The sequence below is a fragment of the Moschus berezovskii genome, chromosome 15 (genome assembly GCF_049115385.1).
Source record: "Moschus berezovskii isolate FMDL1 chromosome 15, NW_MosBer_1.0, whole genome shotgun sequence".
Classification (NCBI taxonomy): domain Eukaryota; kingdom Metazoa; phylum Chordata; class Mammalia; order Artiodactyla; family Moschidae; genus Moschus; species Moschus berezovskii.
In genome coordinates this window covers 74,359,186-74,370,560 of record NC_142474.1, presented here as the reverse complement: position 1 = coordinate 74,370,560, position 11,375 = coordinate 74,359,186, and the positions used below count along the sequence as shown (strand labels likewise).

The following is an 11,375-nucleotide window of genomic DNA, read 5'->3' as shown; positions in this document are numbered from 1 at the left end:
GCCTTAATTCTAGAGTTACTTTGTTAACATGCTATCATGTTACAGTATTAGAGTATTCTGGATTTGACTGCATGCTTGCTTTAACAAGTGTGTTGTATATTTAAATTTATTTTATGTCACTAATGAACATCCTTTCATTTCAGTTTGGGGACTTCTTTCAGCATTTCTTATGAGGCGGGACTAGTGGTGCTGAGCTCCCTCAGGTTTGCTTTGTCTGGGAAAGTTTTTATTTCATTTCTGAAAGACAGATTTTCTGGATAGAGCACTCTTGGTTGGCAGTTTCCTCCTCCTGGCACTTTGAGTGTGTCCATGGATGGAGGCCACATTGTTGTTGGTGGCAGGAGAGCTGATGAGGCACCTGTTTTTCAGCCATGATGCTCTTGTCACCCCCGTGTGGGTGGTTTAAAAGTAAACTCCCCCAACTCTGGCCAAATATTTCCTTGATTTCTTCTTTCATGGTATATGTATCTCATGTCATTTAAAATACCACCTAAATTAAGTGTTACTTTTTTCTTTGAATTCTCTTTTTAATGTATTTTTGGCTGCGCTGGGTCTTCACAGCTGCAGTGCTTGGGCTTCTCATTGTGGTGGCTTCTCCTGATGCTGAGCCTGAGCTCCAGGGTGCTGGCTTCAGGAGTTGTGCAGCACGGGTTTAGCTGCACCGTGGCATGTGGGATCTTCCCTGACGAGGAATTGAACCGGTGCCCCCTGTATTGGCAGGTGGACTCCTAAGCACTGGACCACCAGGAAAATCCCTGAATTCACCATTATTATATTTAGAAGCAAAGCAAAACATACAGTGTAAATCTAATTATGACTCCCATGTCTAAGAGTCATGGTGTTTAGGCAGTGGACTCCAGGTTTTCAGTGTAGCCCTTGAGGTTCTTCACAATGTCTTTCCAGATGCATCTCTCTACTTTCTTCCATGTATTTTGTACTTTTCAGGTTCCCAGGAAACAACCTAGATGCCCTGTGCCTGATGTTTGTGCTCGCATTTGAATCTCCAAGTAGAATGATTTTCTCCCTTTTCTCTCTCTCATGACCTCCTCTCTTCACTTCTGTAAATCTTTCCTTATTCCACTTATGACTTTCATATGTCAACTCTTACATATCATATTGTATCATAATTGTATATCTGTGTTTGAAGGAAGAATTTGTTTTCTTGCATATGCTTGGTTTTGAGAGTTAATCAATGACTTGCGATGGGTAAGAGCTGGAATTTTACAAGAATTGTTTTTTTATTCTTTATCAGTTGAATTATTAGAAAACTTTGGGTTTTTTGTGAATTTTTTTAAAAGCAGCGATCCTGGCATGCACAGGAAGAAAGTAAAGGAAAAGAACCATGACAAACGGACACCAGAAGACTGTGTGATTGCACCAATATTTGAAAAGACCGATTCACCGACTGGTGGTCTGCTGCACGTGAATGATGAAAGTAAAGTGAATCAAGATGATGACAGGTACATTCTGCAGATTCTCTGTCTGTAGAGCAAGTGGTGTTAGCCCTGAGTGCTTCTTCTGGAAATAGAGCAGCACAATACAGTGCACAGGCCAAGACAAGACATTCCTCAACTCTAGTGGACGACCTATAGTTGAAAGTTGCTGAAAGGTTAAGGTGAGGACCAGTGCCTTTGGCTGGAAGTCGTTCCAGGGAAGAGTCCCCTTGGAAGCTGGACTGTAGTGAATACACGTAAACAGCTCCGTAGGGAATATTATTGGGCCAGGCAATGAAGAACTGGATGGTAATTGAAGAGGAATGTGGAGCTCAAAGGAGTTTCTTGTTTTATGTTTAGAGGGGCGCTTTTAGAGTATGTATGCTGTTGCAAATGAGCCAGCGGAGGACGAGTTTATTTAATCTCATTTGCATTTCCAATATTAGAAAGCTTATTGATTGTATGACATTATCTTTGAACTATTACAGTAAACTAATTGTACATAATACTTCTGCTCATATATAGTTTTATGGGAAGGGCTTGTTCATTGGTTCTGAAATGTAATATTCCTATATAATTGAATATGCGGAGACAACTTAATTCTATCACACGTAGATTTTCAGAAATTACATAATTGTGAATTTATAAACACAGGCTACACTGAATAGGATTTGATAATTCCTTGATGATTCAGGTTGATAGTAACTTCGTGAGTAATTCTGATTTTGAAAGGTACTCTGAAACATCACATCATATTAATTTCATAGTTGTTTATAGATTCCAGGGAAAAGGGGAAGATTTTGTTTATATAAAATAGAAAAAAATTATTAACAAACTTTCACAGATTCTTCCTTTTGGATAATAAAGATCTAAATGACAAAAACCATGCTTCCTGTACTAAGAGTGTCATTAACACATATTGTGTGCTCAATAAGTGGATGTCAGATGCATGAAGAAACAGCAGAATGGTTGAATGAATGCCTATTGATGAATTTCTTTACGAAAAACAAATCTTTATAGAAAGTAGATTTCCAGACTTGCCTACACCTGGTCTTCTTATTTTTTGAGAAATGTTTTAAGATTCAGAAATTATTATTTATAGTTATAGCTAGACATGGAATAATGCTATAGATTAATTCACCATCATGTTACTTAAAAAGACTTTCAGTATTACTTTCTCAGCATATTTTGGAAGAGCAGTTTTGAAGCCACATTTCCTGGGTTTGAATTCTGGGTCTCTTGGTGATGTGCTGTGTGGGCTTGGGCGAGTTCCTCAGTCTTTGCTCCATTTCTTCTTATACCTATCTCCCAGAATGACTGTGAGGATTAAAATGGCTTTAAGACATGTCAAGTGCTTATAATAATGCATAGCAGTTGCCTAGGAAGTCCTCAAAAAGCTAATATCATGGTTATTCAAAATGGGTTTCTTTCTTAGAAGGACTTAAGGAATATCTCCCAGATAGGTTTTATTGCCATAAAAGTTAGTTCTTATTGAAAATGACAGGTGCAGAAAACCCTGGTGTACTGCTTTCTATCACGTAACGCAAGTAACATTATCTTTTTCCTTTTCCTTGGATCTAAATTTAATGCTTTATTAATATTACTGATATATTTTCTTTGTCCTTTAATGCTCCTCTTACTAATCGTTGCATCCTTTTATAGAAAATTACTTACCAATGCAAAGAGTTTATCTAAAAAAGAAAAGTTTAGGTATTGTTTGTATTTTTGAGTATTTACTATTAGCCTGAAAAGAATCATTTGTTTTTTTAGGCCTGCGAGAAAAACATCGTATGAAAAGAAGAAGGTATAGTAAAAAAATAATGAACTTTAAAAAATCTTATCCTAGTGAAAAATACTTTGTAAAAGGAATAGTGGCAAAATAGAAAATCTTCCTTTGTTGTAGAGAACTTTACTTTGAACACATCATTTAGAAACAGTACTGATAAAGGTACCCTTTTGATAAAAATCTGTTCTTTTAAGAAGTGTCTATTTTTGCTTTGATAAAGAGATTTATCACCTCTGTACACTTAATATATTTTACACATATTTTAAGGACATTGTGAGACAGTATTATTTCTGTGTAGGTCAAAGAACAAATGAATTACGTGAACAACCTGGATGACTTCACTCAGTCTTCTGAGACTGTTTCTGAGGATGGAGGCGTGCTTTACTCTACAAGTTCCATGTTGCAAGTAGACCCTCTCGACATGGGTTGTAAAGGTAGGAGCGCAGCGTAAATGTTAGCGGAAAGCCTGTCTGTGTATAGAATAGTGATAGATGCACACCTTGTCAGTCCTGCTCTAGAGCCAGCGATATGTTACAGAGCTGTGCATCTCAGAAGTGTGTTTTGCATAAAAAGGACATGAAAGTGAGTGTATACTCTGAGCCACAGGCCTATGATCCTTCTCACTCACTGTCCCTTCTGTTGACTCTTCTTTCCTGTGCCTTCAGCCACGGTCAGATCAGCATCATGTTCCTCCTAGAGTAACTGAAATAATCTCAAGACTTCTCTCCCTGCCACTCCACCTGGCAGAACCTCGGTCTGCACAGCAACTGTAATTATTGCCTATTTTTAAACATTCAGGGCTCATCATGCTACCCCCTCACTTAAAGCCCAACTGTTGCCTCCCTTTGCTGAGTGGTTAAAGGTCACAATTGTGTAGTTTCATCTAGTTTTAGTTTTTACCCTTCTTTCTACATGAGTTTTAGAATCAGATTGTCAGTTCCCTAAGATGTCTGCTGGTCTTAATGTTTTCATTTTCTTTCAGTTCAAAATACTTTGTACTTTTTCTTTTCATTACCTCTTTGATCCCAGGGTTATTTAGATCCATGTGATTTAGTTTCCAAATATTGAGAGTTTTCCAGAGATCCTTCTGTGCTCTTGCTTCTCATGATTTGTTAGGTGCATCCAGAGGGGCCCTGGGGCTAGGGCTGATTATTTCCTGCCTTGGAGGCAAGACCTTGCTGACTACCCTGTTCATTCTGCTGGTGAAGTGAAGTCGCTCAGTCGTGTCCGACTCTTTGTGACCCCGTGGACTGTAGCCTACCAGGCTCCTCCATCCTTGGGCTTTTCCAGGCAAGGATACTGGAGTAGGTTGCCATTAAGTTTTTCCAGCCTGGCTCATGAGAATAGATGGAATTCCTGGGACTGAGTGAGCATCAGTCACGGTTTCCTGTAGTCTTTGCAGATGGTTTCTCCCTGGTCTCAGGTGGTTTCTCACACACATGCACTGTTCGTTCCTCTGCTTCTTACCCGAGGGGCCCCTCCTCAGATCTGCAGGCTCCTTTTTCTGTGTTCCACTCTCTCCTCTCCGCGGTTCTGACCTGTGATCTCTGCCCGCGTTGGTTTCCCCAGACTCTCAGCTTCATCACCTCCACTTGGGGAGTCCGGTGGACTCAGCTGCCGTTCCTGCTCCCCATGTTGGGGCCTGGAAATTCTCTCCAGGCAGTGAGCTGGGGCGTTCCTTAGGCTAACCTCATGTGTTTCCGGGATCGTTGTCCTTCATTCCCTGAAGTCCTTTGTCATGAAAATCATTGTTTGATGCATTTTGTTGGCATTGTTTTTGCTCGCTGCACTCAGGGAGGTAAATCGGTAGCTGTTCCCTCTGTCTTGGTTGGAAACACGTGGCAGCTGGAGACTGCCCACAGGGTTGTTCCTCCTGCTCCGCTCACTCCTTGCTGCTCCTCCTCCATTTCTCAGTGACGTCTCTTCCCAGGGAGATCTTTCCTGGATCCAGTCTGTGTCAGGTTCTGTTACGTGATCATAGAACTCTCTTTTCTTGGAGTCTCTCTCTGAGGTCATAATTATTTGATTTGTCTTTCTCGTCTACTAGACTGCAAGCTAAACAAGAGCCAGGGGCGGCTGTTTTATCTTCAGATCTTAGAATCATGTCTTCCACATTGTAGAGACTGTTTGTTCAGTGCCTGGATGAGTGAGTGTGAAAGGCACAGTTCTTTATACTCAAAAATTACTCACATAATTTGTTTTTTTTTTGTTTCTATCTTTCTTTTCTTCATCATGCAGATTCTGGTAGCTTGTTGAAAATTCGGGATGCAGGTTTTTCCTATGAAAGATTAGTAGATTTTCAAAGAAGCCACTGTGAACTACTTAGGCGAAAAATTCACAAAATGAAAAGTGAGGTTCATGGGGTCCAGAAAGAGCTGTCAGAAACCAAAGAAGTCAAGTCACAGTTAGAGCATCAGAAAGTGGAGTGGAAACGAGAGCTCGGCAGCTTGAGGTACTGTACACCTCGCTTTGAAAGAAATACTGGAACTGTTGTTTCGTATAACACTGCAGAGATGTAGGTGTGTTATAAGGACTAACTTATCCTCTTGGATTTTGCAGGAGAGAAAACATTGTGGAGTGTGAAATTCTTGGAAATAATATAGCAGATTCTTAACAGTGAATGCTTCTAATAACTTAATGTATATTTTTCCAAATCATCATTTTCATGACCATACAGGACTCCACCATAATGGAAATCCCATTAGTTACTTACCAAATTGACTTTCAGTTGTTTTTCACTTTTCTGTATTCTATTTAATACTGCAAGGAACATCTTTTCTACAAATTCATTTCTGCCTTTTTAAATCATTTTGAATACATTTTTCTTTCATAATATTGTCTTATTTGGTTAAAGTATGAGAAGTTTTAAAAAGGTTTGTGATCTACATTTCTAAACTGTTCTTCAATAAGTTTTATTACTTTACATTCCCACCCACAGATGTATGACGTAACCATTTTTCTCAAGACAAAATAAAGACAAAGTTTTATGCAATTTTATTCTTAACCCTCTGTATGAAAACAGTGATCATTATTAAGTGTTTTGCATTGTATTCCCCCCATTTTTATTATTTTAAACGTTGTGAAGAGGGAACGAAAGTTATTGCAGCAACAGCGAATAATCCCATGATTTTCTAAGAAGAGCTCTCTAAAATTTTCTGATTCACCTTAAAGCAAGAAGAAGAAAATAGAAGAAATGCTAGTATGTTATATGAAAAAATGAGGGAGGAGTTAAAAAGAAAAGAAGACGAATATAGTAAAGAAATTGAAATGAAACAGCAACTAGAATTCACTATCCAAGCACTCAAAATGGAGCTAAAGACTGTGAGAATTAATTGGAATCAGGTAGAGTAATCAGTGGTGAAAATTTCAAATTTCTAACACTCTTTCATCAATATTATTTATAATGTGCCCTTTTTTTGGAAACGTACCATTTTATTTAGTGTTGTGCCATTTATTCAGTGTTTTAGGAAATTTTAGGTTACTTCTTAAAAACAAAAGCAAAGAAATTCAAAATTCCCCAAGTAACAAGGCCGTAAATAAGAATTCTATAATCCTGAAATGCTGGGTGCAGATTTTCGATCAGAGGGAGGAAGGGGTCACGTCAATAGCTCACACAATAGTTACTGAGAAGCCACAGGGTTGAGATTGTTGTAGAAACTGGAGGCTAAGCTCTCCGCTCAACCTTCTGCCTTGAGGGACCATTCGTGAGTATATAGGTCTAGAAGAGAAGGGGCACTGGGAGGGACCATCGTGCCTGATTTTACATCAAGTTGCGTCAGGCCTTCAATCTGGCAGGTGGCTGAGGGTCATGGACCCCCTCACTCTGTGCCATTCAGCCCTCCAGTTCGCCTTCCCGGTGAACAGCTCAGAGCTGGCTCCAGCTTTCCCAGCTGGGTTCTCCCCCACAGTAGAGTCCTCAAGGACCGGTGTTAACTGGCGTCCTCTAGAAGCGGAGGAGTGCTCCCCATGGAATTTTTCTCCAGCAGTTGATAGAGACCAGACCCTCTTGAAGCTGGTTGTCCTTCATTCTGCAGAGTTCTCAAGTGGCCTCTCAGAGCAGAGAAATTTGCTCCCACAACCGATGTCCCTCTCAAACACAAACTGGGTCCCATCCTCGAGGTCCTAGCAGCAGATCTCCGACAACAAAAAGCTCTTGGGAAGAGCTCAGGAAAGTAGTATTTGTCATTCAAATCCATTTGTCTAGAGCCGTCAGGTAGTGACATGCGATGGCCTCATCCAAGAAGAGGCCTTGAATATTTTCCATAGGAATTGATCTCAACTCTTTTGCGACTGTCTCGAAGGAGCTGGAACCCTGATTATGGTTTAGGCTGGGAAGACCGTGTGTGCTCCCCCATCGACTGTGTTACCCGACCATGTCCCTCTGCTCTGGAGTGAGCGTGTTGGTCACTCCATGCACGTCATCATCTTCAGTGTCTAAATCAGAGTCCGTTCTTGGCTCCACTGTCATTTCTTTAACCGATACCCTATCAACGACCTTTTCACATCATTTACAGGTTTTCATTTTGTAAAAACTGCAACATCAGTTGTAGAAACACTTTTGAACACTTTAAAAAGTTGTTTCTTAGAATAAACTTATAAAAGTGCCCCCCTCCCACACCAAGGGGCGGCGGGGGGGGGGCGGGAAACTCTTGCTACTACTAATAGATATTCTGGGTTTTGGTAATGATTTCACTTCCTCGAAAGATCATTAGGTTAGTTTATCACTTCCCCTGATGGTAAGGAGGAAACTGTAGGCAGTTCAGAGACCACATTTTGGATGTCATTCTTCTACTTGTGAGAAAATGAGCACTCTGCTCTGTGAGTGTCCTGTTTCAGTACAAGGAACTTTTGAAAACAATGATAGATACGGCATAATATATATTAGTGATAATTATTGTGTTTTTCATTGTACTTCCCCCATCTCACTATCTTAAACATTACGGAGAGATAATGAAAGTTATTGCAGCAGCAAATAATCTCATAGTTTTCTAAGAGCTCTCTAAACTTCTCCTTATTTACCGTTAGTGTCTGTACCATGAATGAAATAGGAAGCTTATTTTGTATTGATATGTTTGTACTAGAGACATGTGGTTTGATGTAAGAGGACTAGTAGAGTCCAAAGACCTGGTGAAAAGGCTGCAGCTTACTCATATTTGTAACTTTTTCCTTTCCAGAATCATTACAGCTAATGAGTTAATTGATGTTTGTAGAAGTGTTTAGTATAGTTGTCAGTAGGTGTAATTCTTGTAATTGCCTATTAAATGTTAGAAGGTAGCATATTCTCAAGGAAAAACTTTTTGTACAGAATTTAGTCTATTTATACAGAGTTCAGGCTCTTACTGTGAAGTAGCTGTATAGGAGGTGTCAGATGTAGTGTTTATAAACCTAGCCAGTGGTGCTGTTTATTGAATGATAGCTGATTAACAGTATTCTGTTAGTTTCAGGTGTGCAGCACAGTGATTCAGATAAATATGTGTGTGTATATTATACAAATGGGGCCTTCCCTGCCAGCTCAGACTGTAAAGAATCTGCCTGCAATGCAGGAGACCTGGGCTCAATCCTTGGGTTGGGAAGATCCCCTGGAGAAGGTGGAGAAGGCAATGGCACCCCACTCTAGTACTCTTGCCTGGAAAATCCCATCTCCTCTGAGCCTGGTAGGCTGCAGTTCGTGGGGTCGCTAAGAGTCAGACATAACTGAGCTACTTCACTTTCACTTTTCACTTTCATGCATTGGAGAAGGAAATGGCAACCCACTCCAGTGTTCTTGCCTGGAGAATCCCAGGGACAGAGGAGCCTGGTGGGTTATCGTCTGTGGGGTCGCACAGAGTCGGACACGACTGACGGGACTCAGCAGCAGCAGCAGCAGCAGCCAGGAGAAGGAAATGCCTACCCACTTCAGTATTCTCGCCCGGGAAATTCCATGGACAGAGGAGCCTGGCAGGCTATAGTCTATGGGGTCGCAAAGAGTCGGACATGACTGAGTGACTAATCCACATACACACTCAGTCACACACACACACACACACACACATATTCCTTTTCAGATTCTTCTTGCAGAATATGAAGTGTAGTTCCTTATGTTGTACAGTAGATCTCTGTTGGTTATCTTATATATACTGGTGTGTATATGTTAACCCCAACATCCTAATTTACCCCTCCCCCTACCCTGCTTTCCCCTGTGGTCACCATAAGTGTGTCTTCTGTGTCTAGGAGTCTCTTTCTGTTGTGTGAATGAGTTCACTTTAGAGTCCACATATAAGCAGTGTGACATAGTACTTGTCTTTGTCTGACTCACGTCACTTAGGATGATAACGTCTAGGACCATCCCTGTTGCTGCAGATAGCATGACTTCATTCTTCTTATGGCTTACTAGTTTTCCATTATATAAATATTCCACTTCAGATGCAATTTTTAAGTGTAGTCAGATCTATGAATCTTTATTTTAGGCCTTCTGGGTTTGCTGTAGTTCAGAGAGAGTTCAGTTTCCAGTTCTGAGCTTCTTGGAAAGTCTCTTGGGATTTCTTTTTGACTTTCGTGGATTCATTGTCTTCCATTACATTTTTGAACCTTTGGGAATTTCTGCTTGTATAAAGTCTGAGGATTACATTGAACCATATTTTTTCCTGTTGGAGACACACATGATGCAGTCTTTTCATTGTATAAGCATACAAGTTAGTCTGTCATTTCAGAGGAAATCATGAAATGTCACTTTGTTGAGTACTAGCTAAAAATCTCCTTTGTTTCACTTAGGTTTCTGATAGTTGTGAAGAAGCAAAAGACCTGTTGCGTGAAAACCACATGCTGCAGAATGAAATTGCTATGCTGAGACTGGAAAGAGACGCACTGAAAAATCAGAATCACCGGGAAAAGGAAGAGGAGTATTTTGAGGACGTTGAAATTCTCAAAGGAAAGAATGACGACCTTCAAACGGCAATAAAACCGAGCGAGGGAACGTCAGCAGAGACTCTGGCCCAGAGTCCAGGCCGGCTGCACGCTCTGAGAGCCGAGAGCCCAGTGCTGAACGCTCAGCTGGAGGAGGAGAAAGAGGGCGAACAAAGGCTGGAAACCGAAGTGGAATCCTCCCGTTCTAGACTGGCTGCTGCCTTACACGGTCACGATCAAGGCCAGACGTCAAAAAGAGACCTGGAACTTGCCTTCCAGAGAGCAAGAGACAAGTCGTTACGCTTGCTGGACAAATTGAAGTCCGATATGGCTAATCTAAAAGATAGCTACGAGATGCTTTCCCAGCAACTATCTTCAGCGGAAAGTAAGTTCAATAAGCTGAAAATCAAGCTGCATCACACGAGAGATGATCTTAGAGAAAAGACTCTGATGTTAGAACGTGTCCAGAGAGACCTAAGCCAAGCAGAGTGTCAAAAGCAGGAAATTGAACACATGTATCAGAATGAAAAAGGCAAAGTGAATACATACCTTGGAAAGCATAAATCCTTAGAGGAGAGAGTATCTCAACTCCAGAGTGAAAACACGTTGCTCCAACAGCAACTCGACGATGCACGAAACAGAGCTGACAGAGAAGAGAAGACGGTCATCAGCATCCGAGACCAGTTTCAGCAGATCGTCAGAAAATTTCAGCCTGAAAATGAGAAACGAGGTCTGATGCTGGAGGAAAGAAACAAGGAGTTAATCAAGGAATGGAATCATTTAAAAGAGAGACTGTATCAGTACGAAAATGAGAAAGCAGAAAGAGAAGTGAGTATCCAGAAGGAGAAATTCTCAGACTTCCTGAAAGAAAGTTCAAAGTGATTCTTGATTCTGGCTAAATGTTGAATCTAGTTGAATATAAAAAATACATAGGCCATGAATCTGTGGTCTCTAAACCAGCCTTAAAGCACACCTTGTATCCAGCAAGTAAAAATTAGAAGAAATGCTTTACTTTGAGTAGGGACATCGTGTCCTTTATGAAATGTTAAGAGATTCAGTTCTAAATTGTTAATATAGACAGCTATTAGTAATTTACTCTTTTACTATTAAGGTAATAATTTTAATCTTTATGTTACCACATGTCAGTATCATGATGAAGCAGATAAATGAAATGCTCAAAACTGAAAAGAATATTTCGAAATTAAGCTTCAGTTGTATGGATTACCTTGACAGTCAATTCCAGGTTTCCCAGAGGCCATATTTTATCTATCGTA

At 40.4% G+C, this 11,375-nt stretch overlaps 1 pseudogene across 1 annotated transcript in view; it reads left to right on the top strand.

Moving 5' to 3' along the window:
* The window catches only part of LOC148775478 (ankyrin repeat domain-containing protein 26-like), a 28,800-nt pseudogene that overhangs the window by 3,149 nt on the left and 14,276 nt on the right, over positions 1-11,375 (top strand). Inside the window, exons 4-9 of the transcript XR_016039074.1 lie at positions 1,302-1,460; positions 3,204-3,237; positions 3,518-3,653; positions 5,458-5,676; positions 6,359-6,561; positions 9,970-10,929. The product of XR_016039074.1 is annotated as an ankyrin repeat domain-containing protein 26-like (transcript). The remainder of the gene's footprint in view (positions 1-1,301; positions 1,461-3,203; positions 3,238-3,517; positions 3,654-5,457; positions 5,677-6,358; positions 6,562-9,969; positions 10,930-11,375) is intronic.